Source organism: Silene latifolia, chromosome Y, assembly GCF_048544455.1.
Source record: "Silene latifolia isolate original U9 population chromosome Y, ASM4854445v1, whole genome shotgun sequence".
Lineage (NCBI taxonomy): Eukaryota > Viridiplantae > Streptophyta > Magnoliopsida > Caryophyllales > Caryophyllaceae > Silene > Silene latifolia.
Window position 1 is genome coordinate 310,952,663 of NC_133538.1, and position 22,460 is coordinate 310,975,122.

Consider the following 22,460-nt stretch of genomic DNA (forward strand, 5'->3'; position numbering starts at 1 on the left):
CCTGTGCCTCACCTGCTCTCTTCAATTACCGGAAACTCCACCGCCATTTCACCTTCAACACCTCAATTCCTCACCATTTTCGCCACATGCATCAAAGCAACAAACCCGCACCATCATCTTCACCAATTCAATTCATCATCATTATTCACCATCATCCCATTTCGACAACATCATTCATTCACCAACGGTTAATCTACAACAGCAGCAGCCATCACAGTTTCCACCATCCTCGCCCATATCGCATCTCACCTGCAAATCCATCGTCATCCCAATCATACCTTCAATCACCGTGTTTGTTTGCCGAAGACCCAACTCGAATCAAGACGGAACAATCTGAAATTAATCCCCTGCCGGCCAACCGGCAGTCGACCCCTATACCGGCAGGCACACACACTCAATTTTACTCCTTTTTGTGAAAGTCTCCCTACCAGCATAGCAACCGGCAGCCGACGAACCGGCATAACGCACCAAATCAAAATCTCGCATCAACTTTTGTCTCTTCTACCGGTGCCCCGGCAGCAGCTCAACCGGCACACAAAAACAAACATCATTTCTCCTTCTCTCTTCAAGTGGTCTCGCTACCGGTTCCCCTGACGGCGGCCGATTGACCGGCAGAGCTCCCCTGCTGCGTTTTGTCAATCCGTCGTTTCCCCTTTTCCCCCTTTTTGTCTTTGATTTTATTTGATTTGGCTTTTGAGCCGTGTAATTGGTTGTAGTGTTAGGATTATTATTATTATTATTATTATTATCATTATCATTATCATTATCATTATCATTATCATTATCATTATCATTATCATTATCATTATCATTATCATTATCATTATCATTATCATTATCATTATCATTATCATTATCATTATCATTATCATTATCATTATCATTATCATTATCATTATTATTATTATTATTATTATTATTATTATTATTATTATTATTATTATTATTATTATTATTATTATTATTATTATTATTATTATTATTATTATTATTATTATTATTATTATTATTATTATTATTATTATTATTAGAGTAGTATAGTAGTATAAATGACTACATTACATTAGACATTACCTTACACTAACACAACACACCATATTAGAATAGACACTACAATTAGTTTACCTTAGAATTAGACTAGTTAGTTCATTCTCTCCTCTAAAATATTGTAGAACCCTAATATTTCCTCTCTCATTTTCATTCAATAAGAAGTAATCTTTCTTTAATTTTAGTTTAATTCTTCCTTAGTTTATCCAAGTTCTTCATTTCTCATTAGTATACAATTAGTCATTTGGGTTGTATTCTGGAGACAAGAAGAAATTCATTCTTCCATTATTGTCCAAGCTTGTTCCTTTCCTCCTAGTTGGTATAATTCTCATCTTTTATTTACATTTACTTCAATTGTTTACATTTCTTATGTTGTTTAATCATTATTCATCTAAAGTAGTAATCTTTATCATGTTTACAATGTTTACTTGTTTATTGTTGCAATTTGTTGTTAATTTCTCACCCATGAACATGAGTGAGTAGTCTTATCTAAGGTCATGGGGGAACTTGGGTGATTAAAAAGGGGTAAAATTGGGTTGTTAACATCTGAAATTGGGTAATTAATTGGTCTCACTCTTGTGCATATGAAGTGCTCGATGAAATGTTTGAACTAAAGTTTGAGTCTTTTATTAGCATGTTTAACTTATCTTGGTGCATTGTGCTATTGGATGGTTTTAGAAGTGTTTAAATGAGTTGCTTAAATGAAAGTTGGAGCCTTTCTTAGACATATTTGATCCATCTTGGTGCCTATGCTATTAGATAGTCTTTATGCATGTTTGTGATGAGTTTGTCTCAACTAAGTGAAAGCTTGTTTGTAAACCCCTACTCCTATACCTATGAAATGTTTGATGGATTGCTTAAATGAGAGTTTGAGTCTTTCATTATCATGTTTAGTCTATCCTAGGTCGAAAGACAATGGAAGGCCTATATGGCATGGTCGAGACGAGTTTTTCATACTAAGTAAATGCTTGTTGGTTAGCTCTAATTGACTAAGAAATTAGGATCATTCATAGGCCTTTATCGTTACCCATTTCTTGTTGACAACCTTATCTTCCCCGACTTGCCCAAGTGAACCCAAAGACCTTAGCTTTCATTCATTTGATTAGAAGCAATTTCATTTAGTTTAGTCATTTATCGTAGTTTGCATCTTAGTTTTATATTAATCAACCTCTTATTTTTATTTGACTAAATTAAGACTTAAACAAACCAAGTATCTAACCCCCGCCATCTTTGTGTTCGACACCCGACTAAATACTACTTTTAATTGGGTTTTATAAATTTGTTTTTGATTGGGAAGTGACGGCAAATCCCTATATCAAAATGGCGTCGTTGCCGGGGATGGCGTTAGGTTATGCTTAGTTAGTTGAAGTTTCTAGCTTTAGTCTTTACTTGTTGTTTGCTTGTTTGTGTAGTTTGTGTGCTTCTTGTAGAGTGTGTGTGATTTTTGCCTTACCCTAGTGTGTAAAAGCACTAGGAGTCTTACGGTTTGTCAAGTTGTATGCCTAGGAGGAACCACCAAGCTTTGCTCTTTGACTCCGATCCCGAAAGGCTTTTTAGAGCCTTAAGGAATAGGACAATTGCAAGGGTTAGAACCTCTTCTCAAGCAACCATAAACCAAGCAAATCCTCTCATCCAACCTCTTATTGAAAACACAACTCAACAACAACCAAACAACACAATTGAGCCTCCGATAGAAAATCCATTTCACAACTTCCAAATTCCAAATAGCCCACCTCAAACACCACCCCCTCATATACCAAATCCACCACCACCAATGGCTTTACGTGACCATAACCGTCTAAAACCATAATGATGCTTGTAACCCCATCAATTTTGGCATCTTGGCTCCAAACAATTTTGAGATGCACCCGGCTCAAGTTGGCCTAATTGAAAAAGACTTGTTTGGAGGACACATTGAAGAAGATGCTCATGCTCAACTAAGGAGGTTCAAGAGGAAGGTCTCTATGATGAAAAAGAATGGGGCATCCGAGGATACACTAAGGATGATGTTATTCCCATTTTCTCTAACGGGCAAGGCGGATCGTTGGTTGAATGTGCACCCTCCGAACACATTTACTACATGGGATGCCTTAGCCAAGGCGTTCCTAGAGAAGTATTATCCATCATCAAAGACCGCTATGCTCCGGAACGAAATTCATACCTTTCAACAAGAGGAAGGAGAGTCCCTAGGAGAGGCATGGGATAGGTACCTTGATCTACTTGCTAGTTGCCCTCATCATGGGATCCCGGCTTGGTACGTGACTCAAACCTTCTTTCAAACTTTGCTCCTAAGGACAAAACAAATGGTGAATGCCTCCGCAGGAGGGGGATTCGATCATTTGGGTGAAGAGGAAGGCATGACTCTAATCAAGAAAATGGTGGACTCCGAGGCAAACTATGGCACAAGAGTGAATGTCTTGAGAAGAAGCAAGCACCCTCCCAAATTCTTAGTGAATGTGGAGACTAATCCTAAGCTTGATATGCTCACCAAAAAACTTGAAGAGTTGAGTAAGAAGAAGCAAGTGAACCAAGTGAATCAAACTACCACTTCTCATGGACCATCTATGGAGGAAGTGATGCAAAGATCAACATGTGAGTCATGAGGAGGGATGAGTCACACTTATGAAGTATGTGCAAATAATCATTACAACAACTTTGATGGGAACAATGTGCAAGAGGTGAATGCTTTCCAAGCATTTAACAATTTCTCCAACCGTCCACCTAGGCTCTTATTCAACAACAACCAAGCATCCAACCAAAACTTTGCCAACCAATCTCAAGCATACCAAGATTATGGGTGTAACCAAGGGAACCAAGGTAATCAAAACTTTTACCAAGGAAACCAAGGTAATCAAGCCAACCAAGGGTTTGGTCAAGGGTTCAACCAAGGGTTCAATCAAGGATACAACAATAATCAAAGGTACAACCAAAATTCCAACTTTAAAGATCAAGGATATGGCTTTCCTCCTCCAATTTTCAACCAACCTTTCAACCAAGAGCCACCACCCCAACAAGCAAGTAATACCATGGGAGATGATAAATATGACAACTTAGTGAAGTTGATAGGGGATTTGGAAAGTAATACCCAACAACAAATCAAGAGTCTTGAAGCTAAAGTGGCTTCCCAAGCTCTCATGAGTTCTCAAAAACCACCGGGTGTATTTCTAAGACAAGGGCAAAATCCAAGGGACCCTATGAAGTCAAAGGAAGTTAATGCTATCATGGTTGGAGTTGAAGAGGAACAAGAAGAGTCGTTTGATTTGCCAAGTCAAGAGGAGTTATCTTACACTACTCCCTTTTCTATGGCTATGAAAACATTCCAAGAAGTTGACCATGAGCCCGAAAAAGAGAGCATAGAAGACTATGTGCTTGAACAAATAATGACAATTCATGGTACAAGCTTGGATGTTGAAGTCAACCCGGATAAGGGAGAGATGGTTATGACTACACCAACCATTATGAGTGAAGAATTTGTGCTTGAGAAAATAGTGGAAGCACCAAATGTGAGGGTAGAAGTTGAGAGGAACCCGGAAAAAGAAGAGATAGTGATGGTAGAAGGGCACTCTTTGGCCAAGCAAGAAGAAGTCATTTCTAGAAGAGTAGACATTAGTAGCCATGAGCTTGATTTCTCAAGTGAAAAGTGCAATGTGGTCAAGTCTAAAGAAATCCCCATCAAACTTGATGACCCCGGGAGTTTCTCAATTCCTTGTACCGTTGGTGACCAAAAGGTGGATAGTGTTTTGTGTGACTTAGGGGCAAGTGTGAGTGTCATACAACTTGCCCTTGTGAAGAGGTTGAATATTTCAAGCTTAGCCCGCACTTCCATTACAATCAAACTTGCCGATGGAACAATCAAATCTCCAAATGGGATCCTCAAGGATATCATGGTTCAAATTGGAAAGCTTTCAATTCCTACCGATTTTGTTGTGTTGGACATCCCTATGGGAAGACGCTATCGTGTCATTCTTGGTAGGCCATTCTTGGCCACGGGAGGAGCCGTCATAGATGTCAAAGAGGGAAAATTTTCATTCAAAGTTGGGAAGGAAAAAGTTGAGTTCAAGCTACCACATGCTTCAAAGAAAACCGTGGTTCAAAACACGTTTGCCGTGGAAACTTTAGAATTCCATGAGAATGAAGATGAGAACATGGAGCTCTTAATTTCTTGTGAGCCAAAAGTTGATGATGAGCCATCGGGTAAGTTCCTTGAAGAACAAGTGAATGCTAAAGATAAGTGTGGGGAAATGAGTAAGACTTGGGAAACCAAGTTCGATTCTAGCACAAATGCCCCTCCAAATTCAAAACCAAGAATTGAAAAGAAGAAACCAAAAAGATGGAGGAAGAGATCGAAAGGAAATAGGGTATGTGACCCTAATGTTGACAAAGAGACTAAGGAAAAGTTTGAAGAAGAAATGAACCGAAAATGGCAAGAGATTCAAGATGCCATGAGTAAGTTGCATGATTTGATGATGAAGACCAAGGGTTCGTGTGTTGTTGATTCTTGTGTTGAAGTTGGAAGGTTAGTTGGATCTCGGGATATTGATCCCGGTTGAATGAAGTTTTTGAATGAAGAGGCTTGGTGGAGTTACTTAAGAACCACCGCAATGTATATATTCTTCTCCTCTTTAATTAAGTTTTTTCCGCATTTTGCATTTAGTGACATGATTCGATAAGGAGCTAATCTAAATTAGCTCTCTTTGCATTCATATAGTATAGGTTGCATCGTATTTCAATATTGCATATAGGTTAGATCATGCATTGCATTCTTATTTGAAAACCACTAAAAATTTGAAAAATCAAAAAATAAAAAAAAAACATGTATTTCATTTCCGAATTTCCTCCACACATTTATTTCCATTGGAAATATGTAAATAAATAAGTGTGGGGAGGAAATTCCATCATTTTAAAAATACAAAAACATGTTATTTATTTTCAAATATTCAAAAATCCAAAAACATGTTCTTTAATTTCAAAAAAATATATGTAAATTTCAAGTGTGGCGAGGGAAAAATATGTTGTTTATTTTTCCTTTTCTCTCCCTATACTTTATTCCATTGAGGACAATGTAAATTTCAAGTGTGGCGAGGGAAATATCCACTTTGTGAATATTGTCTATATTTGTACATATACATATATACTTGTGAATTTAAGAAAAATTAAGAAAACGCCTAAAAATCGAAAAAAATTCAAAAATTCCAAAAATATTGCATTGTATATATATGTTTGGCTAACCTTTGGCATATGCATTGACCATTTGAGGCAAAAAGGAGCTAGAAGTCGCTTGGTAAACTCGTTCTAATCTCTTACTCCTTTACCGTTCTTTCTTTATATATATCTTGCATATTTGAAGGAGAATGAGATTTTGTGCCTTGAATGTAACCTTGGGGAACTTGTGGATTGTTGGTGTTGATGTGTTGCTAGGATTAGTCAAAATTGTTGCATGTTTACCTTATGTTCATTTCAATTTCTTGCATGCATTTGTTTCACATGTATATATGTGTTGTGTTTCCTTCTCATTGCATTGAGTTTGTATATAAATTTTTGAACAAAATTTGGTCTAGGAAGGGAGCATGATACCCTCTATGATGATATTGTCTAGGCCGTGTCTTTCCCCTCTTAGTGGCTTGCACCTTGTGACCTCCTTGTTAGGGTGTTTGCTTGCAAATACCGGGGAAATGAGGCTAGACCGGAAAGTTTTGACCACCATGTGAGACTAAGACCGTAGACTAGGCCTAGATTTCGACATACCTACTTTCATGTGAGATTTAGAGCCTCCTTGGGACCGGTACATCCATACCCGGTCTCCCTTAGGTGTGAGTAGGCTCCTTGCGTGGCATGTTACATCACGACGCACAAGCATGACATCCTTTCCTTTTTAGACCATGAGATGTTCATTTATGTGTATATTTTGAAACAATTAGTTGCATTTCACTTTTGAGCCTCACATTGCCAAATAAGCCTATTTTCCGACCCTTTAGACTAGGTCCTATTTTGCTAACCCCTTTTGAGCTTGAACCTCTCTTTTGGCACCTACAAAACTAGCTACATACCATAAACAACCTTCCCTTATCAAGAAAGTTGCTTACATGTTGTTGGTTGTATGAAGAAGGGTGTTTTGAGTCCTAGTTGATGATTTGAGTCGGAATAATTGCATTCATTTGGTTGGTTTGAATAAAGAGGTTTTGAAAAAGAATAGAATTAGACTAGAAAAGGAGATTAGATCATTCTCTCCTCTAAAATATTGTAGAACCCTAATATTTCCTCTCTCATTTTCATTCAATAAGAAGTAATCTTTCTTTAATTTTAGTTTAATTCTTCCTTAGTTTATCCAAGTTTTTATTTCTCATTAGTATACAATTAGTCATTTGGGTTGTATTTGGGAGACAAGAAGAAATTCATTCTTCCATTATTGTCCAAGCTTGTTCCTTTCCTCCTAGTTGGTATAATTCTCATCTTTTATTTACATTTACTTCAATTGTTTACATTTCTTATGTTGTTTAATCATTATTCATCTAAAGTAGTAATCTTTATCATGTTTACAATGTTTACTTGTTTATTGTTGCAATTTGTTGTTAATTTCTCACCCATGAACATGAGTGAGTAGTCTTATCTAAGGTCATGGGGGAACTTGGGTGATTAAAAAGGGGTAAAATTGGGTTGTTAACATTTGAAATTGGGTAATTAATTGGTCTCACTCTTGTGCATATGAAGTGCTCGATGAAATGTTTGAACGAAAGTTTGAGTCTTTTATTAGCATGTTTAACTTATCTTGGTGCATTGTGCTATTGGATGGTTTTAGAAGTGTTTAAATGAGTTGCTTAAATGAAAGTTGGAGCCTTTCTTAGACATATTTGATCCATCTTGGTGCCTATGCTATTAGATAGTCTTTATGCATGTTTGTGATGAGTTTGTCTCAACTAAGTGAAAGCTTGTTTGTAAACCCCTACTCCCATGCCTATAAAATGTTTGATGGGTTTCTTAAATGAGAGTTTGAGTCTTTAATTATCATGTTTAGTCTATCCTAGGTCGAAAGACAATGGAAGGCCTATATGGCATGGTCGAGACGAGTTTTTCATACTAAGTAAATGCTTGTTGGTTAGCTCTAATTGACTAAGAAATTAGGATCATTCATAGGCCTTTATCGTTACCCATTTCTTGTTGACAACCTTATCTTCCCCGACTTGCCCAAGTGAACCCAAAGACCTTAGCTTTCATTCATTTGATTAGAAGCAATTTCATTTAGTTTAGTCATTTATCGTAGTTTGCATCTTAGTTTTATATTAATCAACCTCTTATTTTTATTTGACTAAATTAAGACTTAAACAAACCAAGTATCTAACCCCCGCCATCTTTGTGTTCGACACCCGACTAAATACTACTTTTAATTGGGTTTTATAAATTTGTTTTTGATTGGGAAGTGACGGCAAATCCCTATATCATCTTGTTACAGAATCCATGACTTGGGTAAACAAAATAAGGTTTTTTCTGTAAATAACCCCCTTATATGTGTTGGGGTGGTCAATCCAAGTTCTAAATTGGAGAAGAAGAGGAGTATTACCTTGTTTATAAGAGACCCACAACTTTAGTATGAGGCCTTTTGAGAAGGAGCCCCAAAACAAATCCGTGCGAGTTTGGCCCAAAGCGGACAATATCATACTAATGTGATTGAGTGGTGAAGGCGGCAGTCCCAATAATATGTTCCTCTTTTTACAAATAACCCCCTTATATGTCTCAAACTGAATTATGATGAGGATTTTTATAACACCCCATCTTTCAGTTTGTGTATTATTCTCTGTGTTCTGTTTTGCGACTTTGGAATGATGGACGAAAGATGAACAATTGATTTGGGGATGAATGAATGAACTATTTGAATGAGTGAAAGTAGGAGGGGTGTCCCAATTTATAGATTACGTATATTGAGTTAATTATGTTTTGTGTTTTTTTTGTAAATAACCCCTTATGTGCCCCTCTTCTTACAAATAACCCCTTATATTTTCATTCTTTGTAATAAGGGTTTTTCTAACGTGTGCCCTAAGGGCACACATTAATAACCTAGATGTGGTAAGATTTGCAAGAGATTTTAATCAAATATTCAAGTATAAACTCATTTTTATCATAATTAGTGAGAATCTCTTGTAAATTTTACCATATTTAGGTTATTAATGTATATCCTTAGAATACACGTTAGAAAAACCCTTATTACAAAGAATGGAAAAATAAGAGGTTATTTGTAAAAAGAGGGACACATAAGGGGGTTATTTACAAAAAAAAAACTCAAAACATAATTAACTCAATATACGTAGGGGGCGTTTGGTTGGAGCTTTTGGAATGGATTGGAATGGATTCAATCCATTCAAGTGTTTGGTTGGAGCATTTTGGAATGAAGTTAGATACTTCATGAGTTCTAACTCCATTTCAACCCCTTGGATGCCCATACCCACATCTTCCCCCAAGTTTCTAACTCCATTCCACCTTATATTGTTTTTCTTCTCCATTTCAAGGTTGAACCAAACAACTACAAACAAATATGAGTATCTAACTCCATACCTCCATGGATTTACACTCCATTCCAATCCATTCCAACACTTTGAACCCAACGACCCCGTAATCTACAAATTGTCACATACCCGAATTATGGGTTTCCCACTTTCCCGTTATAAAAATGAAAAAGAAAAGGAAGAATCTAGATGTAATACGAATTAGATTGTCAAGTTCACATAAGCTTAACATTCACTGTTCACATCACATACATTTTTGTAAAGTACATAAATTTCCAAATATTCGATTGTGATTTTTCTAAGATTTCTTGCACAAGAAGTTGCAATCTTAATTGTCTCAAAATTACCAAAAACAAAACAGTGGGTCGTAATTTCACCACCATCATTAATTCATCACCACCCACACTCGCTACAAATAAATGCAATGCGGAGATTCGTAGCACAAGCTTCAAAACATCCTCTCTCTAAAAACAATAAACCTTTCGTAAACGTTTCTAGTACTAGTAGTATTATTCCTTTACTTCATAAAAATCTCAACTTTCTCGCTTCTAAACAATCCCTTTTCTTTTCTACTTCAATGGAGAATTCTAATGGGTCTTCACATCATCTTACTCTTCAAAATATTAATCCAAAGGTCTAATTTTTATGTTGTTTAACTATCTTTTGATTGTATTTTTGTTAAAGTGTGTAATGTATTATAAGGGTAAAATGTGTGTTGTTTGTATTGCCAATCATAAGACGTATAAATACAAGAGAATAGAAACGGGATAAATAAACCCTAAGTCGTAATGGGCCGAAGTCCGGCCTAATATCCCCCCTCAAACTGGAGCGTGTAAATCAAGAACGCCCAGTTTGCTAAGAAGAAAATCAAATTGCGCCGATCCCAAAGCTTTAGTAAAGACATCCGCGAGTTGAGAACTGGAGTCAACATGAGATGTAGTGATAAGCCCATCAGTTATGGCATCTCGTATGAAGTGACAGTCGACCTCGATATGCTTTGTGCGCTCGTGGAAGACTGGATTCTGAGCGATAGAGAGAGCTGATTGACTGTCGGAGAAAAGAGGTATAGGATGTGGGACAGACACGCCTAAGCTCGAAAGAAGCCCCAAGAGTCATTTTAACTCACACAAGAGCCCAACCATAGCAAGATACTCGGCCTCAGCAGATGACAGTGAGACGGTGTGCTGCTTCTTTGTTTTCCAAGAGACGGGTGAATCACCGACAAACACTAGCCAACCCGAGACAGAGCGACGGGTTAAAGGACACTTAGCATAATCCGAATCACACCACCCAGAAAGATTCAAGGTGCTATCGGAGCGTAATAAAATGCCTTGACCTGGTTTGCCTTTTAAATAACGAACCACACGAAGAGCGGCATCAAAATGCTCTTTGCGTAGTTGATGAAGGAACTGAGACAAAATATGGACCGCATAAGTAAGGTTGGGACGGGTCACAACAAGATAGACAAGACGCCCGACGAGTCGACGATAAGACTCCACATCCGTGACAAGCTCGCCCGTAGCCAGGCCCAACTGGTGATGCTGCTCCATTGGAGTGGCCACCGGTTTTGCACCAAGAAGCCCAACTTCGGAAATGATATCCAACGCATATTTACGCTGATTAAGAGAAATACCTTCCGAACTTCGAGCAACCTCAATACCCAAGAAATATTTTAACGGACCCAAATCTTTCATATGAAAACAATTATTAAGATATGCCTTGAAAGATGTAATAGCAGCAGAGTCATTTCCGGAAATCACAAGATCATCCACGTAAACTAAGACATGAATGCATACCTCGGCCTGGGAATAACTGAACAAGGAATAATCCGAGTAAGACTGAATAAAGCCATAAGTGCGTAATGCAGCGCCGAGCTTAGCAAACCAACATCGGGGCGCCTGACGAAGGCCGTATAAGGACTTACGCAATTTACACACCTTGCCTTCCTTACCTTTGCTGAAACCGGGAGGTAACCGCATATAGACCTCTTCAGATAAGTCTCCATGTAAAAAGGCATTATGGACATCCATCTGATGAAGTTCCCATTTGCGAATAGCAGCAACAGCAAGAAAGGTACGAATAGTAGTCATTTTGACCACGGGTGCAAAAGTCTCACCGAAATCAATCCCTTCAATCTGATGGTTCCCAAATATAATGAGGCGAGCTTTGTATCGTTCTACTTGCCCATTAGACCGATACTTAATTTTATAAACCCAACGACAGCCAAGAGCCTTTTTATCAGGCGGAAGATCTGTCAACTCCCAAGTGCCATTGGTTTCAAGGGCGTCAATTTCAATTTGCATAGCTTCGCGCCATTTGGGATCATTAATAGCGATACGAAAGGAGGGAGGTTCAACGCCTTCCGTAATTCTTTGCAAGGAAGTGACGATGCTTTGCGAGAAAATTTATTTGATTAAGATAATTAGCAAGAGCAAAGGGAGTACCTGAGGACGAGGTGGAAGGGGAGCTGTCGGGAGAGGACGGTGGTGTGGTGGGGTCTGCAGTAGTGCCAACCTGAAAACCACGAAGCCTTGTGGGCGGAATTTTTAGACGGTGTCCACGGCCAAGGACCTCGGGATTAGTGACAGCTTCAGTTTCCGAATTAGGAGCCGTGGCAGAACCCGAAACCGTACCCGAAGCATCATCCAAGGCGACATTCTCATTAGTGGGACCTGAAGTATCATGAGGCTCCTGTTCGGTATTGCCCGTAGGAATTTCTTGCGTGGGGCCTTTATCCGAAGGGGATATGGGTTCGTCGGAATTAACGACTTCGTCTTCAGCAAAAAATGAAGGAGTATCCGGGGTAGGAGAAGGCTCTGTGGAAGAATTGACTGTATATGGAAATGATTGCTCATAAAAATAAACATCCCGAGAGATAAAAATATCGCCAGTAGCAATGTCAAAGACTTTCCAACCTTTCTTATTATATGGATAGCCAATGAAAATACATTTGCGGCTACGAGGAGCAAATTTGTCGCCATTGGTTTTTTGATTGTGAACAAAGCATAAACACCCGAATACCCGTATATTATCATAAGACGGTGGAATACCAAACAGAACCTCATAAGGGGTTTTATTATGAAGAAGTAGTGAGGGGGTGCGATTAATTAAATAAGCAGCCGATAAGACACATTCGCCCCAAAAAGAGGTCGGAAGAGTGGCTTGAAATAGAAGGGCATGGGCAACGTTTAATATGTGACGGTGTTTACGTTCAACCCGTCCATTTTGTTGAGGGGTACCCACACAGGATGTCTGAAATAATATCCCATTTTTCACAAAATAATCGGCCATAGTATTAAATTCGGTCCCATTATCCGACTGAACGATTTTAACCTTTTTAGAGAATTGGGTGTCAACCATGGCTAGGAAATTCATAAACATATGTGTAACCTCAGTTTTATCAAAAAGAAGATAGACCCAGACGGTGCGAGAGCAGTCATCTACAATAGTTAAGAAATACTTCGCACCACATGTAGATGGGGTACGATAAGGACCCCATAAATCGCAATGAATTAATTCGAAAATGTTTGAAGCATTATTAGAATTCAATTTGAAACTATGACGACATTGTTTGGCCTGATGACAAACGTCACACGCAACATTAACAGGAATACGAAATTGGCTAGCTTGAGGAATTAAATGAATAACTTTATTAGAAGGGTGACCAAGATGCTTGTGTCACAAATCAAAAGAAGCTTCAGCGCTCACCCGATGCACCTTAGAAGACCGTCCCACCACACGCAAAAAATAAAGACCGTCCTTGAGCTCACCGACTCCAATCCTCGTCCTCAATGAAGGGTCCTGAATGTGACAAGATTGATTAGTGAAGCTCAGAACAAAACTAGTAGCAGCAACCAATTGTGAAACTGAAATCAAATTACACGTGAGGCTTGGGACGTATAAGACATTATCTAAAGTTAAAAAATCATTCAACCATACGGACCCAGCTAACTTAGCCGAAACCGTTTGTCCATTAGGGAGGCTAACCGGGCGAGACGGTATCGAATAGGTATCAAACAAGCAACTAATATCACCGGTCACATGATGTGAAGCCCCGGTATCGATAATACAGTCAAAAGACATACCAGAGAGACGGTCACAAGAAGGGTCTGACTTCAAAACGTTAGCACGAACAGGCGAGGAGGAAGTGGAGGCCGAGGAACCCGACTTAGCGCGAGTCCGAGCCTTAACCTCTTCTAGCGTCCGTGGGCGATCACCCCACCAATCAGGGAACTTTTGAGATTTAATAAAACATGATGCAACCTCATGTCCAGAGAGAGTACAGAACGAGCATACCAAGTTACGACGCGCCTGCTTTTCGAGCTCACGAAGAGCACGCCAATCAGTAGATGGTGGCGCCTGAGATGAGGAACGAACAACAAAGGCCATGGTCTCGGCAGTTCCGACAGGGGCAGGAGCCGAGCCACTAGCACGGAGTCGTTCCTCCTGTAAGACTAACTGGAAGGCACGATTAAGGGTAGGCAACGTGTCAAGAGACAAGAGTTGGGAGCGAAGATTACCGTAAATCGAACGATCAAGTCCCATAAGGAATTTATGAAGTCGTTCAGAATCTTGACGAGCAAGGGCATCTTTATCGATGCCTCAAAGACAACGACCACATTTACAGGCAAAGGGAGGTTCGTGGTTGGCAAGAGCATCCCATAAAGCTTTTAATTGTCCAAAATAAGAGGTAGCAGACATACCATGAGTTTGATGACAATCGTGAAGTTGGGATTTGAGGGCATGGATCTTCGAACCGTCGACAGTGGAGAAGCGTTCCGCCAAATCGTCCCAAAGGAGACGAGCATCTTCACAATAAGAGATACTACTTTTGACGGATTCGTCAATGGAGTGCATAATCCATTGTACGAGAGTACAATGGACGACTTCCCACTGCTCAAGTAAGAACTTGTCAGTCGGCTTTTCAATGGACCCATCGCAAAAACCAAATTTCCGTCTCGATTTAAGAGACATTTTCATAGACCGACTTCATTCCTCATAGTTATCACTACAAAGCTTGACATGAGAAACAGATTGGCCATGGATATCATGACTCCCGAGATAATAAGGAGACATGACATCAATTTTGTTTGAGGAAGCAGTAGCGGAATCGCCATCCTTCGCCATGTTTAAGGAAGCAAGAGACGTAGGATATGCGAGGTAGGGGAGGAAGGATCGAAAAAAAAATTAGGGTTTGATAGGAAACCGTGAACCTGATACCATGTTAAAGTGTGTAATGTATTATAAGGGTAAAATGTGTGTTGTTTGTATTGCCAATCATAAGACGTATAAATACAAGAGAATAGAAACGGGATAAATAAACCCTAAGTCGTAATGGGCCGAAGTCCGGCCTAATAATTTTTGATTGCTTGTTGTTTGATTGATTGTTTGTGATTTTAGGAATTGATTTTTGGCTGTTTTTGTTGATGGGTTGGTGTTGAATCAGGGTTTTGGTTTGTTTTCTTTGATGGGTTATTGGTTATGTTCGGGGTCGTCTAATTAATTTGAGAGACCCAGTTCAAAATATCATTACCTGCTGAACTTTATATTTATGCGCGGTTCTGAGAACCTTTTGAACTTGCTAATTACGGCCCTAGTTATATTGTTTTATGGGGTTTTTGATTTTGTTATCATATTTAATACGACTGTACTTAATAGTTATTGTCTAATATGATCATGTTGTTTTAATGATAATTTTATTGTTGTTTTTGGTTAAAGTCCCTTGGCTCGATGCTTGTAAGTTGCAGTCATTTTAAAGCTATGGAAAGTAATCAAATAGGGATTTGATAGTTTGGTATATAACAGATGAAAACTTAGGAGCTTGTTTCGCTGCAAAAGTAAACAAATCATCTCTAGTTTTTGAGCAACTGTATTCCATTTTTAGCATAGTGAACACTGAGCAATGTGCAGTAATGAATAATAGAGGTGGCCGTTTATCTCCGGTGTCCTGTTGAAAATTTCTAAAAGTAAATTTTAAGTTTTGAGTATACAATATGTTTATCTAGCATTATTTATGGTGTTTCTAGCTCTATTATGGATCTGTCAATGATCCCAAGTGTTATTCTTTCTAATGATAGCTACTGCTTTTAGTTTATCTTGCATTATTTATTGTGCCTCGAGCTCCGAGGTTTAAGTGGGCAGGACAAAGTTTCTTACTTGTGTGATGATTTTACCTCCAGGTGGTAAAATGTGAATATGCTGTTCGTGGTGAGATAGTCACTCAAGCCGAGGTATGTGAAGAGCCTGACTATTTGTGGTATTGCTAAATCATTTGAATGAAATAATCTTTATGCTAAGACTGTGGTTTATTTGGATACTGCAGTCTTTCTTATGTTGAAAGGATTGTAATTTTTAATTTGCTAAATCAGTCGAGGGAAAGAGAGGTGAAATAGAATGAAACAATGTCATTTTCTTTAGAAATCTTTTCAATGTTGAATGGATTTTTAATTTGGCTTGTGGGACGGAAAATGGATCTTTCCATTTCCCCCCAACACAATTTGTTAACCAAATTAGGAAAATAATCTCCCCTCCCTTTCCCTCAAAATGCCTCTATCCAAACAGGTGCTAGATGTTCCAAATCCCTCCAACGTGCAATTTTGAGATGCTTGTTATTACTGTTCTAAAAATTTAACTGAACAGTCGTTATTACTTCAATGCGCATTGCAACCTCAAGTTAGCAATCTTAGACAACAATTCTGATGAATTTTCATTAGTTTTAAGGCTACATTGGGCTTAAATTTTGATCATAAAAATGTAGTAGATTTATGGTTGTAGTATTTGATTTGCCTTGTTATACCGATATCTGTTTAAAAGCACTATCAAAATTCTTCTTATTACAGAAACTGCAAGAACAGTTGAAGAAGCAGCTGGATTCTCTCCCCTTTGATGAAGTATATTCTCTCCCCTTTGTTGATTAAATACTTGTGCATGTTGTTAATTTTACTTTGCTTTTGATGCTAATAACATTATCTTAGACAATTCATAGTTCACCGTTGATCCTTTATTCCCAATCTATGGTTTAGGCTAGATTTAACAAAAAGAATTCTGGGTCATTTTTACGAACAAGAGAAGTGTCGTAGTGGTGTCATACTGTGTCTTTTGTGTGCTCCTATTTTAAAGTTTCTTCAACTTTTGCAGATACTTTACTGTAATATAGGAAATCCTCAATCTCTTGGGCAGCATCCAATTACATTTTTCCGAGAGGTTGGTTTCTGTGATTGGGAGGGTCTATATCACCCAATGTAAAATTGTAAATTGTTTTATTATGTTAATAGTAATAATAATTTGATGTCCCTAGGTCCTGGCACTTTGTGATCATCCAACTATCCTGGACAAGAGTGAAACTCAGGGGCTTTTCAGGTATTCCGTGTGTTACCTGATTTGCAAATTCGTTTTCTCTATGCTGTTTTATAGTCCGTAGTTAGCCTATCGTGCTTGGCAAAATTTTTACTTCGAGTTATATAATTGACAGTTGCTGATACTGATTCAATTTCATAATCCTTACTCTTTAAAAAGAGAGGACTATAACTACTGTAGCAATGAATAGTAGCCTTTCATTCTCCACCCTTGATGTCTCCCTATCAATCCTCACCCTCCCTTCTAACTTTACCGTATTTTATTCTCAGCCTTTCATCCTTTCACCCTTTCATTCTACATTTCTGCCTTTCCATCTAGCGCTGCTCAATTTATACAAACCTACTTCACCTTCAAAAACCCTCATCTCGCTCTGCCGCGCAACAATCGCAGGTTCATCTTCTTAAATTCCCATCAACTGTTGTTTATCATCTCATCTCTCTTAATAGACCGATCACAAGATCACAATACAGTCGTTGCATATCAAAGAGTCGTTGCATATCCTTGGTGTAAATATTCTGTTCATATTGTGATTGCATATAATTAGGCTTAGTATTTTTTGTTTCCGTAAATACCTTTGTAATCTTATGTATATATGGGCTTGTATTCCCTCGTGAATAATCCGATCAACAATTTCCATCTTCTATATTATTTCACTCAAAAAGGTGAATTGTCAACTACCTTCATCAATCTTTACATCGGTGCAATTTTAGGTTTATTTGTAGGGTTACTCTTACACTAATCATAATATTCATGATTTTTACTTCTTTTTGCGAATATCTATTTGATTATCAGGTATTACAAGATGACGTTGATCTTCAGTTCTTCATTTTCCTCTCTGTTTACATAATAGGTATATCATGCTCTTGGTGTGATTTTTTTTCTTAATAATTGGGTTGTTACTATTTTAATGCTTTGTTTATATTTTACATCAGTTCAATGTTATCGCGGTCCTTGATTTGAGATGATAATCCCAATTTTTCTTGTTGGGTTGTGGTGAGTGCTCTGATTTATCCTTTCCTCCCTTTTTTTTCCTTGTGGCCATTCAAGTACCATGTTGAATTTTGTGCTTTTGGTGGTGGCCATTTCATGTTTGGTTTGTTCTTTAGCATATTTTTCTTGCGTTTTTAAGTGACTTTCAATTTATTTTGCTGAGCTTCATTGTCCTGTGCAAATCATATTGTATACAGTTTTATAAAGTAGAGTATTGCTACACTTGTTTACCTTGTAGAAGTTTGTTTTCAATATCTATAAAAAATGGTTATCGGTAAATTTTTTCCTTTGGGAACTTATTATCACGGGTCCGACTATTTTCCTGCAATGTGTACTGTATTTATTGGGTATTACTGTTATTGTTATTGTTGAAAGATTATGGAAGCTTCGTTATATGTGAGTTGTACTATTGGTTTCTCAGTCTTTTGTTCACTACACTGTCGTCTTTTCATTGAGTTGGTGTATTTCTTTTAACCGAGTTAGCGTGCGTTTAGTTGACGGTACATGTGAGGCCGTTGGAACGGGGATTGAGTGACTATGAATTATATGATGGTTATATATTGGGTCTGGAAACTTTTGGGTGTTTATTGGTGGCAACAGATTATTATACCAACATCAAGGTGGCTTATTAAAGGTGGTTGTCAAATATCGACGAGTGTTATTAGAGATAGAGGCAACTAATCCGTTGTTGGGAATATTAAGGTCGGTCTTTAGATCATACGACTGAAACCTCTCGCCTATATTATACTTTGGTGACACAATTTAGCACTCGCGTTTTAGTGTGCCCTTTGCTTAGCTGGAGGTACATGTGAGGTTATTGGAACGTGGATTGAGTGACTATGAATTATGTGATTGTTATGGATTGGGTCTGAAAGTTGTAGGTGTTGCGGTTGGGTGTCTCTTGATGATAATGGTTTATAATCTCAGCATCATCGAGTCTTATTAGAGGTGGCTTTCAAATATCGGCGAGTTTTATTTAGAGCTAGAGGCAACTAATCCGTTGTTAGGATCAATATGGTAGGTCTTGAGATCATACAACCGGAATCCTCTCGCTTATATTATACCTTGGTGACAGGACTCTCGCGTATATTATACTTTAGCGACATAATTTAGCCCCAACAGTTTAGTGAAGCCTTTGTTTAGTTGACGATACATGTGAGGTTGTTGGAACATGGATTGAGTGACTATGAATTATGTGATGGCCATGGATTGGCTCTGGAAATTTGTAGGTGCTGCATTTGAGTGTGTCTGAATGCTAATAGTTTATAATCTCGGCATTTATGATAGGTATTGAAGTTGTGTTTAGAATATTGCATGTTTATGTGGTGTGCCAATTAATTTCCAAAAGATTAACCCCCCTTCCCTCCTAAATTGTTCTATATAATCCGACTTTTCTCTTGCCTATGAGTTGCAGTTGTTGAGCGATGCAGGTCAGCTGCTATTTTAACATAGTATTTGTTGGGTGTTCTTTATCAGAAGTGGCTTTCAAATATCATGGTGTGTGTAATGGACGTAGGCAAGAGGTTGCCGTTGGTGAGGGTGATAATTAGATTGTCGTCTAACACCAGACAATTTACTTATCTCTGCTGTGTTTTTATACTTTTCGAAGCATTTTCTGGCCTGTGTTATATTGGGTTTCTTGCATTTCCAGGTATTTGCCTTTCCAGAATTTAGTGTTCTTTGTTTGGGGCAGAGACGATATTCTAATTTGGATGTCTGTGGTTTAATGGTTTGGTTTGCTTGATCAAGCTTGTAGATGTTCTGTATGGTGTGTGTGTATGGGGCGAAGATTGTTGATGGCTCGATAGTTCAGGTAATTGCATTAATGGTATACCGTTTATTGTGGGCCTTTTGTGTGCACATAGCGCCTTCCTCCTCTTCCTATACTTGATCACGTATTATAATGGTCTTAAAGTTAATTAATTCTACTCTGATGGTACAAACTTATTATTGGTTCATTGATTTGGCTTAGTTACCATTTGCAGGTTTCACTCTGCGTGCGTATTTGCATGCCGCCTAACTAAATAATCTTCTTGGTCTCACTCTCATCTACTCCTTGTCTCTCCTGCCTTCTCCAGTGCCCCTTTGTTACTTATTTTGCGGTTAGTTACTGCTGCTCTTATTGGCCGCATTCTGTGTTAGTTGTTATAGTCCTTTGTTGTTGCCTATTTTGTGGTTAGTTGTCGCTGCTCCTTTTGATCGCATTCTGAATTAGTTTTTTAGTTTTTTTTTTTTTTTTTTTTTTTTTTTACGATACTTTTGGTATTTCGAATGTGCAACTGTGTGGGATTTTTATTTTATTTTAGGGTTTTTGAATTAGGGTTGAGGGCTGGATTGTTAGGCCTAATTGTCGCAAATCGTTTTTGTAAGGTGTTTTATGCTCGTTGGTGGCAATCGTTGTTGAACGTTCCGGGTGATTGTGGCGTGATTGGTGACGATAGGGGTCGGTTGATGTCACCTTTGAAACACTCCTGGCCACTCGTCTTGTCTACCATACCCACAAACTGTAATACTCCGTATTTTATTTTACTATTTAAGTCGGGTAATTGTTTAGACGATAATTACGTTAAGTTATTTTACTTGACTCGCGTTGTATCGTAAGATCGAGTTGTTTCGTAAGTTAATTGAGACGGGTTTACATGGAATTCGAGATGTGAGCTAACCCATTTACCCTCGACCCATTGGAGTTTACCCAATAACATGTTTAACCCAACACCCAACATCATGTTTTAACCTAATTCTTAACCTAATTTTTACCCTAACACTACACAACCCTCATCTCACCCGCCTCCCTCTTTTCGACGCACACCAACACACACACACACGATCCTTGCATTTGATTGAAGATTGCTCATCGATTCCAACCTAATTCGATTCCCTGTTTGTAAGTCGATTTCATTCCATTGTTTATACTGTTTTAAAGTCGTCTTTTTCGAAAAGTTTGAAAAGAGAGTCCTGTTTATTTGATGTCTAGTTTATGCATATAAAATCTCATAGTCAAATTCTTTGTGGTTTGTCCTAGGTGATTTATTTATGAACATGTCGCTGAAAAGTCCGCGAATCTGATTTGGTTGTGGAAAATGATTTGAAACCTTAATTTTTATGTCGATTCAGTTATGAGGCTTCTTCATACATAATCTTTGTATAGTCTAGATGATAATAGGATTTGGAATTTCTGAAAAATAATGTTTTAAACTCGTTTTATGAATCAATACTTTTTATGCGACGGTTTCTGTCAGTTTTTGGAAATCAGTCTGGAAACCCTTGATAAGTATGGAATTTGGGAAAAACACGTTAGATATAATTTGTAGCTAAGACTCATGGGGTTCCAATTCAATTGGCCTTGTATCAATTTGATTTTTCTGGAATTAGTTATGTATTTTATTCCGAGTCTGTCATGTGCTGGAAAATCAGGAAAAATCGTGTTTGTTCTTTAAGTTGATATTCCTATTAAGTTATGATGAGTCTAGGTTATGTGCATGATTATTTGATTGAGTAGGTGGTAATTATATATAATTATGTTATGTAGGTGATGGATATGTGAAGGTTCATAATTGATTGCTTGTGTGAGCTTGGATTGCGAAAAGGTAGGGAAATACACTTGACTTATCAGCGTTGTTGTTAAGTTGTGTTGACTTGTTGTGTTTCATATGACCAAACTGTGAACGTTGACTTGTTTCGTGGTTGTTGATTTATGTTATGATTTATATCTTTGGAATGTGGTTGGTGATCGATCGTGTTGAGTATGTTATCACAACATTTTTGGTAGTGGCATGATTTCATTCATTGATATACATATTGTGTTGCATTGTTTCTTGTTGCGCATTCATATGCATTGGAGATGGAGGATGTTGTGGTGATGTGGTGTAGTGATGATGATGTTGTGATAAGGCCCAGGCGGGTTCTGCAGCACTTGCCCTGGTGTCCTCAACGGTGGCAGATCGGCTACGATCGATATATATAGTCTAGGGGATCGGTATGGTGGGCGTTCGGGTTATGAGATATGAGTTGAGATGGAGGTGACGGAGGAGCATGCATATCATATTTTGTTGTTTCATTGTATTCCCTACTCAACCTCGTGGTTGACCCGGTGTATTCGTGAACACCTGTGACGATCCAAATATTGGGGAGCGAGACTTGACGGGTTTATGAGATAGGATGGGAGCTTGATGGGCGTGAGACTTTGGATCGAAGACTTAGTAGCTAGATCATCATTTAGAAGACTTTCACTTTTATTTATGTTAGTTCTTGTAATTTGATGTAAATGAGGTTTTGTAAAAAGTTAAGTTAAAGAAATTATGTAATTTGCCTTGGAGTTTAATTTGTTATTCACTACCTCGGGAAACCGAGATGGTAACAGTCCGGTTTATTAGGGAATGTCTTGCTAGAGGCTCCTTTATAAATCGGGGTGTTACAAAGTGGTATCAGAGCGAACGATCCTCAGGCCTAAACCAATGAACCCAATGAACGTAGGATGTGTCTAAATAAAATGAACCCCTGGGAATAAACTGTTAGGAGCTCACAGTGCGGTTAAGAAGGCGCCCTTAATACGTGCTCTTTTGCCCTCTCAGT

General features: G+C 38.2%; 1 long non-coding RNA gene, 1 other non-coding gene and 1 pseudogene across 4 annotated transcripts; 2 read left to right on the forward strand and 1 right to left on the reverse strand.

Annotated features, from left to right (window-relative positions):
* Positions 1 to 3,185: 3,185 nt before the first annotated feature.
* Positions 3,186 to 3,292, reverse strand: LOC141635989 (small nucleolar RNA R71). The gene has a single exon (XR_012540636.1). It is a non-coding gene; the product is annotated as a small nucleolar RNA R71 (small nucleolar RNA).
* A 6,501-nt stretch (positions 3,293 to 9,793) lies between these two features.
* The window catches only part of LOC141633408 (alanine aminotransferase 2-like), a 44,399-nt pseudogene continuing 31,732 nt past the window's right edge, over positions 9,794 to 22,460 (forward strand).
* Positions 17,187 to 21,561, forward strand: LOC141633397 (uncharacterized). 3 transcript variants are annotated; one of them, XR_012538179.1, is made up of 6 exons: positions 17,187 to 17,288; positions 17,691 to 17,748; positions 17,831 to 17,891; positions 19,540 to 19,701; positions 19,874 to 19,990; positions 21,418 to 21,561. It is a non-coding gene; the product is annotated as an uncharacterized LOC141633397 (long non-coding RNA). The 3 variants fall into 3 exon arrangements; XR_012538178.1 differs by lacking the exon at positions 21,418 to 21,561 and adding an exon at positions 20,259 to 20,385; XR_012538180.1 differs by lacking the exons at positions 17,187 to 17,288; positions 21,418 to 21,561 and adding exons at positions 17,300 to 17,560; positions 20,259 to 20,385.